The 15559-nt window shown below is 36.9% G+C and overlaps 19 non-coding genes across 19 annotated transcripts; all 19 read left to right on the forward strand.

Moving 5' to 3' along the window:
• Positions 1–102: 102 nt before the first annotated feature.
• Positions 103–221, forward strand: LOC149957892 (U5 spliceosomal RNA). Its single transcript, XR_016479350.1, has one exon. It is a non-coding gene; the product is annotated as a U5 spliceosomal RNA (small nuclear RNA).
• Positions 222–653: 432 nt separating this feature from the next.
• Positions 654–772, forward strand: LOC149957893 (U5 spliceosomal RNA). The gene has a single exon (XR_016478912.1). It is a non-coding gene; the product is annotated as a U5 spliceosomal RNA (small nuclear RNA).
• Positions 773–6598: 5826 nt separating this feature from the next.
• On the forward strand, positions 6599–6717 carry LOC149957894 (U5 spliceosomal RNA). The gene has a single exon (XR_016478913.1). It is a non-coding gene; the product is annotated as a U5 spliceosomal RNA (small nuclear RNA).
• A 432-nt stretch (positions 6718–7149) lies between these two features.
• Positions 7150–7268, forward strand: LOC149957895 (U5 spliceosomal RNA). The gene has a single exon (XR_016478914.1). It is a non-coding gene; the product is annotated as a U5 spliceosomal RNA (small nuclear RNA).
• A 432-nt stretch (positions 7269–7700) lies between these two features.
• Positions 7701–7819, forward strand: LOC149957896 (U5 spliceosomal RNA). The gene has a single exon (XR_016478915.1). It is a non-coding gene; the product is annotated as a U5 spliceosomal RNA (small nuclear RNA).
• Positions 7820–8251: 432 nt separating this feature from the next.
• On the forward strand, positions 8252–8370 carry LOC149957897 (U5 spliceosomal RNA). Its single transcript, XR_016478916.1, has one exon. It is a non-coding gene; the product is annotated as a U5 spliceosomal RNA (small nuclear RNA).
• Positions 8371–8802: 432 nt separating this feature from the next.
• On the forward strand, positions 8803–8921 carry LOC149957898 (U5 spliceosomal RNA). The gene has a single exon (XR_016479326.1). It is a non-coding gene; the product is annotated as a U5 spliceosomal RNA (small nuclear RNA).
• A 432-nt stretch (positions 8922–9353) lies between these two features.
• LOC149957899 (U5 spliceosomal RNA) lies at positions 9354–9472 on the forward strand. Its single transcript, XR_016479328.1, has one exon. It is a non-coding gene; the product is annotated as a U5 spliceosomal RNA (small nuclear RNA).
• A 432-nt stretch (positions 9473–9904) lies between these two features.
• LOC149957900 (U5 spliceosomal RNA) lies at positions 9905–10023 on the forward strand. Its single transcript, XR_016478917.1, has one exon. It is a non-coding gene; the product is annotated as a U5 spliceosomal RNA (small nuclear RNA).
• Positions 10024–10455: 432 nt separating this feature from the next.
• On the forward strand, positions 10456–10574 carry LOC149957901 (U5 spliceosomal RNA). The gene has a single exon (XR_016478918.1). It is a non-coding gene; the product is annotated as a U5 spliceosomal RNA (small nuclear RNA).
• Positions 10575–11006: 432 nt separating this feature from the next.
• LOC149957902 (U5 spliceosomal RNA) lies at positions 11007–11125 on the forward strand. Its single transcript, XR_016478820.1, has one exon. It is a non-coding gene; the product is annotated as a U5 spliceosomal RNA (small nuclear RNA).
• A 432-nt stretch (positions 11126–11557) lies between these two features.
• On the forward strand, positions 11558–11676 carry LOC149957903 (U5 spliceosomal RNA). The gene has a single exon (XR_016478919.1). It is a non-coding gene; the product is annotated as a U5 spliceosomal RNA (small nuclear RNA).
• Positions 11677–12108: 432 nt separating this feature from the next.
• LOC149957904 (U5 spliceosomal RNA) lies at positions 12109–12227 on the forward strand. Its single transcript, XR_016478920.1, has one exon. It is a non-coding gene; the product is annotated as a U5 spliceosomal RNA (small nuclear RNA).
• A 432-nt stretch (positions 12228–12659) lies between these two features.
• On the forward strand, positions 12660–12778 carry LOC149957905 (U5 spliceosomal RNA). Its single transcript, XR_016478921.1, has one exon. It is a non-coding gene; the product is annotated as a U5 spliceosomal RNA (small nuclear RNA).
• A 432-nt stretch (positions 12779–13210) lies between these two features.
• On the forward strand, positions 13211–13329 carry LOC149957906 (U5 spliceosomal RNA). The gene has a single exon (XR_016478923.1). It is a non-coding gene; the product is annotated as a U5 spliceosomal RNA (small nuclear RNA).
• Positions 13330–13761: 432 nt separating this feature from the next.
• On the forward strand, positions 13762–13880 carry LOC149957907 (U5 spliceosomal RNA). Its single transcript, XR_016478924.1, has one exon. It is a non-coding gene; the product is annotated as a U5 spliceosomal RNA (small nuclear RNA).
• A 432-nt stretch (positions 13881–14312) lies between these two features.
• LOC149957908 (U5 spliceosomal RNA) lies at positions 14313–14431 on the forward strand. The gene has a single exon (XR_016478925.1). It is a non-coding gene; the product is annotated as a U5 spliceosomal RNA (small nuclear RNA).
• Positions 14432–14863: 432 nt separating this feature from the next.
• Positions 14864–14982, forward strand: LOC149957909 (U5 spliceosomal RNA). The gene has a single exon (XR_016478926.1). It is a non-coding gene; the product is annotated as a U5 spliceosomal RNA (small nuclear RNA).
• A 432-nt stretch (positions 14983–15414) lies between these two features.
• Positions 15415–15533, forward strand: LOC149957910 (U5 spliceosomal RNA). Its single transcript, XR_016478927.1, has one exon. It is a non-coding gene; the product is annotated as a U5 spliceosomal RNA (small nuclear RNA).
• Positions 15534–15559: the final 26 nt, after the last annotated feature.

Consider the following 15559-nt stretch of genomic DNA (forward strand, 5'->3'; position numbering starts at 1 on the left):
AATTAAAATCTTCGCTTTATTACTTGTAATTCATACAAATAAAATATAGTGTAACATGGTTTGATACAATAATCATTTTACTTATAGTAGCCACGATATATTATGCTCTAGCTTCTCCTCAATCGCTTTAATCTTTCGCCTTTCACTAAAGATTACCGTGGGGAGGAGCAATATTATGAGCCTTTAAGCTATTTTTGAATACTCTACCTTGTGGTAGAGTTCGCTTTGAATCTAAAAATAAACACCCACATCGCAAAACACCTGTGTGAAAACCTTTAAAGTTTCAATGTTTCGACGTTTAAATTTCACGAATGACTATAACGCCGCCAGCTACGGCGGGGTTTTATTGAAATGGCATCAAAAAATTTCGAACGATTAAATGATAATTTTGGTCATGGTCATGGTCATGGTCAGCAGTTAAGCGAAGGAAAAAAAAGAAAATTGCAGACGATTCCTTTAACAATTACATGTTGAGTTAATAACAAAATTTCTTTTTTTAACACCTTCTTACAAGAACGGTAATTTGTGCGTTTCTCATGATAAAGTAATGTAATTAAAATCTTCGCTTTATTACTTGTAATTCATACAAATAAAATATAGTGTAACATGGTTTGATACAATAATCATTTTACTTATAGTAGCCACGATATATTATGCTCTAGCTTCTCCTCAATCGCTTTAATCTTTCGCCTTTTACTAAAGATTACCGTGGGGAGGAGCAATATTATGAGCCTTTAAGCTATTTTTGAATACTCTACCTTGTGGTAGAGTTCGCTTTGAATCTAAAAATAAACACCCACATCGCAAAACACCTGTGTGAAAACCTTTAAAGTTTCAATGTTTCGACGTTTAAATTTCACGAATGACTATAACGCCGCCAGCTACGGCGGGGTTTTATTGAAATGGCATCAAAAAATTTCGAACGATTAAATGATAATTTTGGTCATGGTCATGGTCATGGTCAGCAGTTAAGCGAAGGAAAAAAAAGAAAATTGCAGACGATTCCTTTAACAATTACATGTTGAGTTAATAACAAAATTTCTTTTTTTAACACCTTCTTACAAGAACGGTAATTTGTGCGTTTCTCATGATAAAGTAATGTAATTAAAATCTTCGCTTTATTACTTGTAATTCATACAAATAAAATATAGTGTAACATGGTTTGATACAATAATCATTTTACTTATAGTAGCCACGATATATTATGCTCTAGCTTCTCCTCAATCGCTTTAATCTTTCGCCTTTTACTAAAAAAGTGAGTGTGTTTTTTAATAGTTTTTCGCACAGTCGGTTGTTTTCGAATCATGGCGCCGTCCTCAGGGCGGTTGAAACGTCCGCTTTCTCTGAAATTAGATGTAGGAGGAGATAACCTGAAGTACCTAGATGTTGCCAGAGCTTTCTTTGATCAGTTTGGTCCGTCGTCAATTATCTGTTGCCAGCCCAAGGGTAGAGGCGTGTTTCACGTAACCTGTTCAACGAAGGAAGAGTACGACAAGATTTTCGGATCCGGAGCTATCAATATTGGTCAAGGTTCGTTCCAAGTTTCACCTGTCGATTCTGATGAGCTGATGATTACCGTCGTCGGCGCCCCTTACGAATTGGATCCTGCTGTTGTCAGTGGTGGACTGCGACCATACGGCGATGTCCTGTCATGGGAGTACGAAGCTGATAAGGAATTCCCTCAACTTACGAATGGAAATAGACTAATCAAGATTAAAGTCAGATCACCAGTTCCGAATGTCATCCAAGCTGGTAGTTACCGAATTAATATACAGTATCGTGGAGTTAAGCGCCAATGTTATAAATGTGGAGACTGCGATCATCTTGCCCGGGATTGTACTTCCGAAGATAAACGATGGGTTCAGAAAGCCGCCGATCGTGCGTTGGAAGAATACGAAAGAACAAGGAAAACTAATGGATCAGAGTCAAGTACGGCCGACATGGCGTCTTCTGACACGCCTTCGTCTTCTAACGATGCTGCGGACATTAAAGAATCAGACAACATTCCTCCAGGAAAACCCGACGTTCTCATCTCCTTCACCGAAGAGACACCACGGACAGATGCTCAAACTGGCACTTCGAATATACAGGGAGACGTAGTTCCCAGCTCTGACAAGCCTAGCCCTTTGGTTACCTCACAGTCTAACACATTGTCATCAAGCCACTCGAATTTTCCGCCTTTGTGGGCCGACGACCCAGGCCTCCCACCCTTGAAGGAACCTACAGATCGCACATTTAGTGAGTCAGTGCAAAACACGAACTGTACTACAGCTAAGAAGGACCCTCCAGCTACACCTTCTGCAGCCCAAAAATCGGGGCAACCGAAGAAACCTTCCTTTAGTATAGCTCCAGAGAGAACTAGGACCACTCCAAAGCGCCCCGGCAACTTCTCTGGTGGTATTCCCCGTAAGAAGTAACCAACTTTTTATTGACTTTTAACTGTATTTTATTTTGTTTTTAAACTTAATAATTTTTATGAGTGTTTTAAAAATAGGGACTTTAAATGTAGAAGGTCTACGCAAATTTAAAAAGCAGAGAGATATAGCGGGTTTTTTTCGTTCAACCGAATTAGATATTTTTTGCATTCAGGAGAGTCACTTAATTAAGACCGATAATTTTGCTTATTTAAAAAAGCTCTTTGACGCGCAGGGTATTTATTTTAGTGTAGGAAGTAATTTCAGTCGCGGCACCACTATTTTTGTAAAAAATAGCTCCCGTTTACGTTTCTGCAGCTATCGATCGGACTCTGTCGGCCGAATAGTTAGCGTCGACATTGAGTTGAACAGTTCACGAATAAGAATTTTAACGGTTTACGCTCCCAACAAAATGGGAGAGAGAACTCGTTTCTTCAACACTTTGCACCAGTTCTTAGACGGCCCATTCTGTCACTTATTTGTTCTCGGCGACTTCAATTGTGTCGCTGACATGAACCTCGACAAAGAAGGCGGCAACGTATTAGTGGACGCGTCAGCCAGGGTACTTGAACTAAAGATGGATTCTCTCAAGTTGGTCGACATTTGGCGTCTGCGTAATCCAGCAGTCAAGGCGTTTACGTGGGAAGCGAAAAAAGTAAGGTGTCGGTTGGACAGGATCTACGTACCGTCCAATCTAGTTGCCGGCGTGCAAGACTGCTCTATCACACCATTGGGCAGTGCCGCGTCATATGTCTCCGACCATCGAGCCGTTTTTTTGGACGTTATGATACCCCAAGCCATCCCAAGAGGTAAGGGTGTCTGGCGGCTAAATAACTCTGTTTTCGAGGACACGGAATTTTTAGCGGAACTTAATCCCGAAGTAAGCCGTCTGGTGGAGGCGGTGCAGTCGTGCGAAGATTGGGAAACCTGCAAAGTCAAGCTCGCGGACCTGTTTCGAGCCAAAGGAAAAGCTCAGGCCGCGTCGAATAGAAAGGAAGCTCACTTTCTGCGTTGGTCCCTGTCCTTGTTGGAACGCCTTCCTACTCGAGACAGAGATAAGACAGTCGTCGCTGAAATATCTCATATCAGAAGTAAATTGCACGCTCAGTATGAATCCAAATTACAGCTACAGCGAGGGAGAGAGCACGGACAGGAAATTGCGAGAGAAATGCATTTCAACTCCGACTTCTACTGCCGGCAAAAGATGGCTCGTCAAAAAGTTGCTTTGTCCGAGGTTGAAACCGACTCGGCGACTCTTTCTAGACAGGAAGACATTTTGGAAGAGGTTAGACGCTACTACCAGGAGCTGTATGAGGAAGGTGCAACGGATCAATCCTTTCAAGAGTCGTTATTCCAAGATTTGCCGAAGATACCAGACGACGCGAAGGACGCCCTTACGGCCAATATCACGGTTGCTGAATGCACGAAGGCAATGAAATCTTTCTCCCGACGAAAAGCTCCAGGCCCTGACGGCCTAACAGTTACCTTTTATCTCACCTACTGGCAAATTTTAAGACAAGTTCTGACTAATGTTTTTAACACGAGCTTAGCGAATGGCCATTTTACAGACTCCTTCCAGTTTGGGATGATTAGCCTTTTATGCAAGGACTGTGAAAAGAAGCGAGAGCTGAGCGCCTGGAGACCTCTATCTCTACTCAATGTCGACCGGAAATTGTTTGCGAAAATTCTAGAAAATCGATTGTCTGCCGTTATGGATAAAATAATTGGCCCATCGCAGACGGCAGGAGTTAAAGGTCGGTCACTTTATAGTAATCTTATTTACCTACGCAATCTTTTGTTACATACCTCAGAAAGGAAGGCTTCCGGTATTTTACTAGCCGTCGATCTAAACAAAGCATTTGACCGGGTGGACCAGGATTTTCTTTATGGCGCTATGGCAGGGTTTGGCATTCCGGAAGGTTTTATTCAAGCCATCCAATGCCTGTATAAAAACTCGTATAGCAGAGTCATCGTTAATGGACATTTATCAGAAAAAGTACGCGTTGAAAAGGGTGTTCGTCAGGGCTGCCCCTTGTCTCCGGCCCTCTTCACCATCGCCATAGAAGTTCTGCTACACAGTGTCCGCCGAAACAGCAACATCCGGGGCATTGCTGGCCCAGGCGTCACCCATCAGGACAGTCACAAGTCTATCAGCCACGCAGATGACATAAATTTTCTACTGGAAGACAGCGACTCTCTGGTCCATACCATGGCTACGATCAATAAGTTCTGTTCAGCTTCGGGCAGTCGCATGAACTTAGAGAAAACCAAAGCCCTGGAACTTGGTCGTGCAGGTAAATACGAAATACCGAACTCATTGAAAATCCAATTTACAGACGAGCCCCTGAAAATACTTGGCATACTCTTTACGAGTTGCGGTCCTTCCATGGGAAACGAGGAGATTTTTCTCGAACGTTTTCGGAAGATTCTTCACTCCTGGAGCAAGGAAGATTTGTCTCTATTGGGAAAGGCGCAAGTACTTCGCCAGCTTGGAGTACCCGCTTTGTCATACGGCGTTCCTTTGGTCAACTTTTCGACGGAAGACATCCAAAAGATCACGGCTTTGATGTTCAAATTTATTTGGTCGAACAAACCTGAGTGGGTGGCTCGAAACACCCTGTATCTGCCAGCAAAGGAGGGAGGCTTGGGGGTACCAAACCTCAGTAATGAAATCGCAGCGCTGTCCTACACGAGGAATGTCCGGAGTCTGCTGGCGACCGACCACCCGGTCAACACATCAGTCCGCTATCTTCTGTCAAGTACCTTGTCCACCGTCTTTGGTCAATTTTGGGACAGACGTCTTCCACACGCCGGGGAAGTCCACCAGTCATATAAGGATTTCACCGCTCAAACGAGGGATTTCAAAATTAAAGACAGAAATTTCGAATGGAGTAAGTCCACTAATAAAGAGGTCAGCGCTTTTTTACGAACAGATCCTGACATCAAAGCTAAGCGAGATCTTCCAAATATAAATTGGGAAGCGATATTCTGGGAAGCGGCTAACCGAGACATCGAACCGTCACGAAGAGATTTACTCTGGAAAACCGCGCATCGTATTCTGCCTGTCCGGTTCTTCCTACAGGCTCATGGGATGTATAATTCTTGGACGTGTCCCTTTTGCCGGGACCCTGAAACCGTAATTCACGCTCTCTTCGACTGCCTCTCCGTCAGACCAATTTGGCATCACCTTCGACGTTTCTTCCGCCTTCGTTTCATCACGGCGAGAGTCGCTGTTTATCAAGAAATTATCCCGGTAACCGGTCCCCTTCGCTACGTCTTCCGGATCTTGGTATCGGAACTTCGGTTCCAGGCGTGGGACGCGCGCAACTCTAAAGTATATTCTCGCCAAGACGTGTCAACCTTCGTAATGCTTGCCAAAGCCCGCTCTCGGATACTGCTAAGGGCCAGAGCCGACTTTCTCCATTTTCAGAAACCAGACTTTACCGATAAGTGGTGCCGCGCGGAATTACCATTAGTTCAGATCAAAGATAATAATGAATTAGTTCTTTTATTTTAACGTTTCTTTTAAATTTACAAAAATGTACTGTGTTGCTTTTAAAATTTTTTGAAAAATGTAAAATTTATTGTTATTTGTAAATATGTATAGGCTTTTACAATTCAACTATTTTTATTTTTGGATTGTATTAATTTAATTACAAACAATAAAAGCCTTTTACTAAAGATTACCGTGGGGAGGAGCAATATTATGAGCCTTTAAGCTATTTTTGAATACTCTACCTTGTGGTAGAGTTCGCTTTGAATCTAAAAATAAACACCCACATCGCAAAACACCTGTGTGAAAACCTTTAAAGTTTCAATGTTTCGACGTTTAAATTTCACGAATGACTATAACGCCGCCAGCTACGGCGGGGTTTTATTGAAATGGCATCAAAAAATTTCGAACGATTAAATGATAATTTTGGTCATGGTCATGGTCATGGTCAGCAGTTAAGCGAAGGAAAAAAAAGAAAATTGCAGACGATTCCTTTAACAATTACATGTTGAGTTAATAACAAAATTTCTTTTTTTAACACCTTCTTACAAGAACGGTAATTTGTGCGTTTCTCATGATAAAGTAATGTAATTAAAATCTTCGCTTTATTACTTGTAATTCATACAAATAAAATATAGTGTAACATGGTTTGATACAATAATCATTTTACTTATAGTAGCCACGATATATTATGCTCTAGCTTCTCCTCAATCGCTTTAATCTTTCGCCTTTTACTAAAGATTACCGTGGGGAGGAGCAATATTATGAGCCTTTAAGCTATTTTTGAATACTCTACCTTGTGGTAGAGTTCGCTTTGAATCTAAAAATAAACACCCACATCGCAAAACACCTGTGTGAAAACCTTTAAAGTTTCAATGTTTCGACGTTTAAATTTCACGAATGACTATAACGCCGCCAGCTACGGCGGGGTTTTATTGAAATGGCATCAAAAAATTTCGAACGATTAAATGATAATTTTGGTCATGGTCATGGTCATGGTCAGCAGTTAAGCGAAGGAAAAAAAAGAAAATTGCAGACGATTCCTTTAACAATTACATGTTGAGTTAATAACAAAATTTCTTTTTTTAACACCTTCTTACAAGAACGGTAATTTGTGCGTTTCTCATGATAAAGTAATGTAATTAAAATCTTCGCTTTATTACTTGTAATTCATACAAATAAAATATAGTGTAACATGGTTTGATACAATAATCATTTTACTTATAGTAGCCACGATATATTATGCTCTAGCTTCTCCTCAATCGCTTTAATCTTTCGCCTTTTACTAAAGATTACCGTGGGGAGGAGCAATATTATGAGCCTTTAAGCTATTTTTGAATACTCTACCTTGTGGTAGAGTTCGCTTTGAATCTAAAAATAAACACCCACATCGCAAAACACCTGTGTGAAAACCTTTAAAGTTTCAATGTTTCGACGTTTAAATTTCACGAATGACTATAACGCCGCCAGCTACGGCGGGGTTTTATTGAAATGGCATCAAAAAATTTCGAACGATTAAATGATAATTTTGGTCATGGTCATGGTCATGGTCAGCAGTTAAGCGAAGGAAAAAAAAGAAAATTGCAGACGATTCCTTTAACAATTACATGTTGAGTTAATAACAAAATTTCTTTTTTTAACACCTTCTTACAAGAACGGTAATTTGTGCGTTTCTCATGATAAAGTAATGTAATTAAAATCTTCGCTTTATTACTTGTAATTCATACAAATAAAATATAGTGTAACATGGTTTGATACAATAATCATTTTACTTATAGTAGCCACGATATATTATGCTCTAGCTTCTCCTCAATCGCTTTAATCTTTCGCCTTTTACTAAAGATTACCGTGGGGAGGAGCAATATTATGAGCCTTTAAGCTATTTTTGAATACTCTACCTTGTGGTAGAGTTCGCTTTGAATCTAAAAATAAACACCCACATCGCAAAACACCTGTGTGAAAACCTTTAAAGTTTCAATGTTTCGACGTTTAAATTTCACGAATGACTATAACGCCGCCAGCTACGGCGGGGTTTTATTGAAATGGCATCAAAAAATTTCGAACGATTAAATGATAATTTTGGTCATGGTCATGGTCATGGTCAGCAGTTAAGCGAAGGAAAAAAAAGAAAATTGCAGACGATTCCTTTAACAATTACATGTTGAGTTAATAACAAAATTTCTTTTTTTAACACCTTCTTACAAGAACGGTAATTTGTGCGTTTCTCATGATAAAGTAATGTAATTAAAATCTTCGCTTTATTACTTGTAATTCATACAAATAAAATATAGTGTAACATGGTTTGATACAATAATCATTTTACTTATAGTAGCCACGATATATTATGCTCTAGCTTCTCCTCAATCGCTTTAATCTTTCGCCTTTTACTAAAGATTACCGTGGGGAGGAGCAATATTATGAGCCTTTAAGCTATTTTTGAATACTCTACCTTGTGGTAGAGTTCGCTTTGAATCTAAAAATAAACACCCACATCGCAAAACACCTGTGTGAAAACCTTTAAAGTTTCAATGTTTCGACGTTTAAATTTCACGAATGACTATAACGCCGCCAGCTACGGCGGGGTTTTATTGAAATGGCATCAAAAAATTTCGAACGATTAAATGATAATTTTGGTCATGGTCATGGTCATGGTCAGCAGTTAAGCGAAGGAAAAAAAAGAAAATTGCAGACGATTCCTTTAACAATTACATGTTGAGTTAATAACAAAATTTCTTTTTTTAACACCTTCTTACAAGAACGGTAATTTGTGCGTTTCTCATGATAAAGTAATGTAATTAAAATCTTCGCTTTATTACTTGTAATTCATACAAATAAAATATAGTGTAACATGGTTTGATACAATAATCATTTTACTTATAGTAGCCACGATATATTACGCTCTAGCTTCTCCTCAATCGCTTTAATCTTTCGCCTTTTACTAAAGATTACCGTGGGGAGGAGCAATATTATGAGCCTTTAAGCTATTTTTGTATACTCTACCTTGTGGTAGAGTTCGCTTTGAATCTAAAAATAAACACCCACATCGCAAAACACCTGTGTGAAAACCTTTAAAGTTTCAATGTTTCGACGTTTAAATTTCACGAATGACTATAACGCCGCCAGCTACGGCGGGGTTTTATTGAAATGGCATCAAAAAATTTCGAACGATTAAATGATAATTTTGGTCATGGTCATGGTCATGGTCCGCAGTTAAGCGAAGGAAAAAAAAGAAAATTGCAGACGATTCCTTTAACAATTACATGTTGAGTTAATAACAAAATTTCTTTTTTTAACACCTTCTTACAAGAACGGTAATTTGTGCGTTTCTCATGATAAAGTAATGTAATTAAAATCTTCGCTTTATTACTTGTAATTCATACAAATAAAATATAGTGTAACATGGTTTGATACAATAATCATTTTACTTATAGTAGCCACGATATATTACGCTCTAGCTTCTCCTCAATCGCTTTAATCTTTCGCCTTTTACTAAAGATTACCGTGGGGAGGAGCAATATTATGAGCCTTTAAGCTATTTTTGAATACTCTACCTTGTGGTAGAGTTCGCTTTGAATCTAAAAATAAACACCCACATCGCAAAACACCTGTGTGAAAACCTTTAAAGTTTCAATGTTTCGACGTTTAAATTTCACGAATGACTATAACGCCGCCAGCTACGGCGGGGTTTTATTGAAATGGCATCAAAAAATTTCGAACGATTAAATGATAATTTTGGTCATGGTCATGGTCATGGTCAGCAGTTAAGCGAAGGAAAAAAAAGAAAATTGCAGACGATTCCTTTAACAATTACATGTTGAGTTAATAACAAAATTTCTTTTTTTAACACCTTCTTACAAGAACGGTAATTTGTGCGTTTCTCATGATAAAGTAATGTAATTAAAATCTTCGCTTTATTACTTGTAATTCATACAAATAAAATATAGTGTAACATGGTTTGATACAATAATCATTTTACTTATAGTAGCCACGATATATTATGCTCTAGCTTCTCCTCAATCGCTTTAATCTTTCGCCTTTTACTAAAGATTACCGTGGGGAGGAGCAATATTATGAGCCTTTAAGCTATTTTTGAATACTCTACCTTGTGGTAGAGTTCGCTTTGAATCTAAAAATAAACACCCACATCGCAAAACACCTGTGTGAAAACCTTTAAAGTTTCAATGTTTCGACGTTTAAATTTCACGAATGACTATAACGCCGCCAGCTACGGCGGGGTTTTATTGAAATGGCATCAAAAAATTTCGAACGATTAAATGATAATTTTGGTCATGGTCATGGTCATGGTCAGCAGTTAAGCGAAGGAAAAAAAAGAAAATTGCAGACGATTCCTTTAACAATTACATGTTGAGTTAATAACAAAATTTCTTTTTTTAACACCTTCTTACAAGAACGGTAATTTGTGCGTTTCTCATGATAAAGTAATGTAATTAAAATCTTCGCTTTATTACTTGTAATTCATACAAATAAAATATAGTGTAACATGGTTTGATACAATAATCATTTTACTTATAGTAGCCACGATATATTATGCTCTAGCTTCTCCTCAATCGCTTTAATCTTTCGCCTTTTACTAAAGATTACCGTGGGGAGGAGCAATATTATGAGCCTTTAAGCTATTTTTGAATACTCTACCTTGTGGTAGAGTTCGCTTTGAATCTAAAAATAAACACCCACATCGCAAAACACCTGTGTGAAAACCTTTAAAGTTTCAATGTTTCGACGTTTAAATTTCACGAATGACTATAACGCCGCCAGCTACGGCGGGGTTTTATTGAAATGGCATCAAAAAATTTCGAACGATTAAATGATAATTTTGGTCATGGTCATGGTCATGGTCAGCAGTTAAGCGAAGGAAAAAAAAGAAAATTGCAGACGATTCCTTTAACAATTACATGTTGAGTTAATAACAAAATTTCTTTTTTTAACACCTTCTTACAAGAACGGTAATTTGTGCGTTTCTCATGATAAAGTAATGTAATTAAAATCTTCGCTTTATTACTTGTAATTCATACAAATAAAATATAGTGTAACATGGTTTGATACAATAATCATTTTACTTATAGTAGCCACGATATATTATGCTCTAGCTTCTCCTCAATCGCTTTAATCTTTCGCCTTTTACTAAAGATTACCGTGGGGAGGAGCAATATTATGAGCCTTTAAGCTATTTTTGTATACTCTACCTTGTGGTAGAGTTCGCTTTGAATCTAAAAATAAACACCCACATCGCAAAACACCTGTGTGAAAACCTTTAAAGTTTCAATGTTTCGACGTTTAAATTTCACGAATGACTATAACGCCGCCAGCTACGGCGGGGTTTTATTGAAATGGCATCAAAAAATTTCGAACGATTAAATGATAATTTTGGTCATGGTCATGGTCATGGTCAGCAGTTAAGCGAAGGAAAAAAAAGAAAATTGCAGACGATTCCTTTAACAATTACATGTTGAGTTAATAACAAAATTTCTTTTTTTAACACCTTCTTACAAGAACGGTAATTTGTGCGTTTCTCATGATAAAGTAATGTAATTAAAATCTTCGCTTTATTACTTGTAATTCATACAAATAAAATATAGTGTAACATGGTTTGATACAATAATCATTTTACTTATAGTAGCCACGATATATTATGCTCTAGCTTCTCCTCAATCGCTTTAATCTTTCGCCTTTTACTAAAGATTACCGTGGGGAGGAGCAATATTATGAGCCTTTAAGCTATTTTTGAATACTCTACCTTGTGGTAGAGTTCGCTTTGAATCTAAAAATAAACACCCACATCGCAAAACACCTGTGTGAAAACCTTTAAAGTTTCAATGTTTCGACGTTTAAATTTCACGAATGACTATAACGCCGCCAGCTACGGCGGGGTTTTAATGAAATGGCATCAAAAAATTTCGAACGATTAAATGATAATTTTGGTCATGGTCATGGTCATGGTCAGCAGTTAAGCGAAGGAAAAAAAAGAAAATTGCAGACGATTCCTTTAACAATTACATGTTGAGTTAATAACAAAATTTCTTTTTTTAACACCTTCTTACAAGAACGGTAATTTGTGCGTTTCTCATGATAAAGTAACGTAATTAAAATCTTCGCTTTATTACTTGTAATTCATACAAATAAAATATAGTGTAACATGGTTTGATACAATAATCATTTTACTTATAGTAGCCACGATATATTATGCTCTAGCTTCTCCTCAATCGCTTTAATCTTTCGCCTTTTACTAAAGATTACCGTGGGGAGGAGCAATATTATGAGCCTTTAAGCTATTTTTGAATACTCTACCTTGTGGTAGAGTTCGCTTTGAATCTAAAAATAAACACCCACATCGCAAAACACCTGTGTGAAAACCTTTAAAGTTTCAATGTTTCGACGTTTAAATTTCACGAATGACTATAACGCCGCCAGCTACGGCGGGGTTTTATTGAAATGGCATCAAAAAATTTCGAACGATTAAATGATAATTTTGGTCATGGTCATGGTCATGGTCAGCAGTTAAGCGAAGGAAAAAAAAGAAAATTGCAGACGATTCCTTTAACAATTACATGTTGAGTTAATAACAAAATTTCTTTTTTTAACACCTTCTTACAAGAACGGTAATTTGTGCGTTTCTCATGATAAAGTAATGTAATTAAAATCTTCGCTTTATTACTTGTAATTCATACAAATAAAATATAGTGTAACATGGTTTGATACAATAATCATTTTACTTATAGTAGCCACGATATATTATGCTCTAGCTTCTCCTCAATCGCTTTAATCTTTCGCCTTTTACTAAAGATTACCGTGGGGAGGAGCAATATTATGAGCCTTTAAGCTATTTTTGAATACTCTACCTTGTGGTAGAGTTCGCTTTGAATCTAAAAATAAACACCCACATCGCAAAACACCTGTGTGAAAACCTTTAAAGTTTCAATGTTTCGACGTTTAAATTTCACGAATGACTATAACGCCGCCAGCTACGGCGGGGTTTTATTGAAATGGCATCAAAAAATTTCGAACGATTAAATGATAATTTTGGTCATGGTCATGGTCATGGTCAGCAGTTAAGCGAAGGAAAAAAAAGAAAATTGCAGACGATTCCTTTAACAATTACATGTTGAGTTAATAACAAAATTTCTTTTTTTAACACCTTCTTACAAGAACGGTAATTTGTGCGTTTCTCATGATAAAGTAATGTAATTAAAATCTTCGCTTTATTACTTGTAATTCATACAAATAAAATATAGTGTAACATGGTTTGATACAATAATCATTTTACTTATAGTAGCCACGATATATTATGCTCTAGCTTCTCCTCAATCGCTTTAATCTTTCGCCTTTTACTAAAGATTACCGTGGGGAGGAGCAATATTATGAGCCTTTAAGCTATTTTTGAATACTCTACCTTGTGGTAGAGTTCGCTTTGAATCTAAAAATAAACACCCACATCGCAAAACACCTGTGTGAAAACCTTTAAAGTTTCAATGTTTCGACGTTTAAATTTCACGAATGACTATAACGCCGCCAGCTACGGCGGGGTTTTATTGAAATGGCATCAAAAAATTTCGAACGATTAAATGATAATTTTGGTCATGGTCATGGTCATGGTCAGCAGTTAAGCGAAGGAAAAAAAAGAAAATTGCAGACGATTCCTTTAACAATTACATGTTGAGTTAATAACAAAATTTCTTTTTTTAACACCTTCTTACAAGAACGGTAATTTGTGCGTTTCTCATGATAAAGTAATGTAATTAAAATCTTCGCTTTATTACTTGTAATTCATACAAATAAAATATAGTGTAACATGGTTTGATACAATAATCATTTTACTTATAGTAGCCACGATATATTATGCTCTAGCTTCTCCTCAATCGCTTTAATCTTTCGCCTTTTACTAAAGATTACCGTGGGGAGGAGCAATATTATGAGCCTTTAAGCTATTTTTGAATACTCTACCTTGTGGTAGAGTTCGCTTTGAATCTAAAAATAAACACCCACATCGCAAAACACCTGTGTGAAAACCTTTAAAGTTTCAATGTTTCGACGTTTAAATTTCACGAATGACTATAACGCCGCCAGCTACGGCGGGGTTTTATTGAAATGGCATCAAAAAATTTCGAACGATTAAATGATAATTTTGGTCATGGTCATGGTCATGGTCAGCAGTTAAGCGAAGGAAAAAAAAGAAAATTGCAGACGATTCCTTTAACAATTACATGTTGAGTTAATAACAAAATTTCTTTTTTTAACACCTTCTTACAAGAACGGTAATTTGTGCGTTTCTCATGATAAAGTAATGTAATTAAAATCTTCGCTTTATTACTTGTAATTCATACAAATAAAATATAGTGTAACATGGTTTGATACAATAATCATTTTACTTATAGTAGCCACGATATATTATGCTCTAGCTTCTCCTCAATCGCTTTAATCTTTCGCCTTTTACTAAAGATTACCGTGGGGAGGAGCAATATTATGAGCCTTTAAGCTATTTTTGAATACTCTACCTTGTGGTAGAGTTCGCTTTGAATCTAAAAATAAACACCCACATCGCAAAACACCTGTGTGAAAACCTTTAAAGTTTCAATGTTTCGACGTTTAAATTTCACGAATGACTATAACGCCGCCAGCTACGGCGGGGTTTTATTGAAATGGCATCAAAAAATTTCGAACGATTAAATGATAATTTTGGTCATGGTCATGGTCATGGTCAGCAGTTAAGCGAAGGAAAAAAAAGAAAATTGCAGACGATTCCTTTAACAATTACATGTTGAGTTAATAACAAAATTTCTTTTTTTAACACCTTCTTACAAGAACGGTAATTTGTGCGTTTCTCATGATAAAGTAATGTAATTAAAATCTTCGCTTTATTACTTGTAATTCATACAAATAAAATATAGTGTAACATGGTTTGATACAATAATCATTTTACTTATAGTAGCCACGATATATTATGCTCTAGCTTCTCCTCAATCGCTTTAATCTTTCGCCTTTTACTAAAGATTACCGTGGGGAGGAGCAATATTATGAGCCTTTAAGCTATTTTTGAATACTCTACCTTGTGGTAGAGTTCGCTTTGAATCTAAAAATAAACACCCACATCGCAAAACACCTGTGTGAAAACCTTTAAAGTTTCAATGTTTCGACGTTTAAATTTCACGAATGACTATAACGCCGCCAGCTACGGCGGGGTTTTATTGAAATGGCATCAAAAAATTTCGAACGATTAAATGATAATTTTGGTCATGGTCATGGTCATGGTCAGCAGTTAAGCGAAGGAAAAAAAAGAAAATTGCAGACGATTCCTTTAACAATTACATGTTGAGTTAATAACAAAATTTCTTTTTTTAACACCTTCTTACAAGAACGGTAATTTGTGCGTTTCTCATGATAAAGTAATGTAATTAAAATCTTCGCTTTATTACTTGTAATTCATACAAATAAAATATAGTGTAACATGGTTTGATACAATAATCATTTTACTTATAGTAGCCACGATATATTATGCTCTAGCTTCTCCTCAATCGCTTTAATCTTTCGCCTTTTACTAAAGATTACCGTGGGGAGGAGCAATATTATGAGCCTTTAAGCTATTTTTGAATACTCTACCTTGTGGTAGAGTTCGCTTTGAATCTAAAAATAAACACCC

Source organism: Leiobunum rupestre, chromosome 2 (assembly GCF_980474605.1).
Source record: "Leiobunum rupestre chromosome 2, qqLeiRupe1.1.hap1, whole genome shotgun sequence".
In the NCBI taxonomy this organism is placed as follows: domain Eukaryota; kingdom Metazoa; phylum Arthropoda; class Arachnida; order Opiliones; family Sclerosomatidae; genus Leiobunum; species Leiobunum rupestre.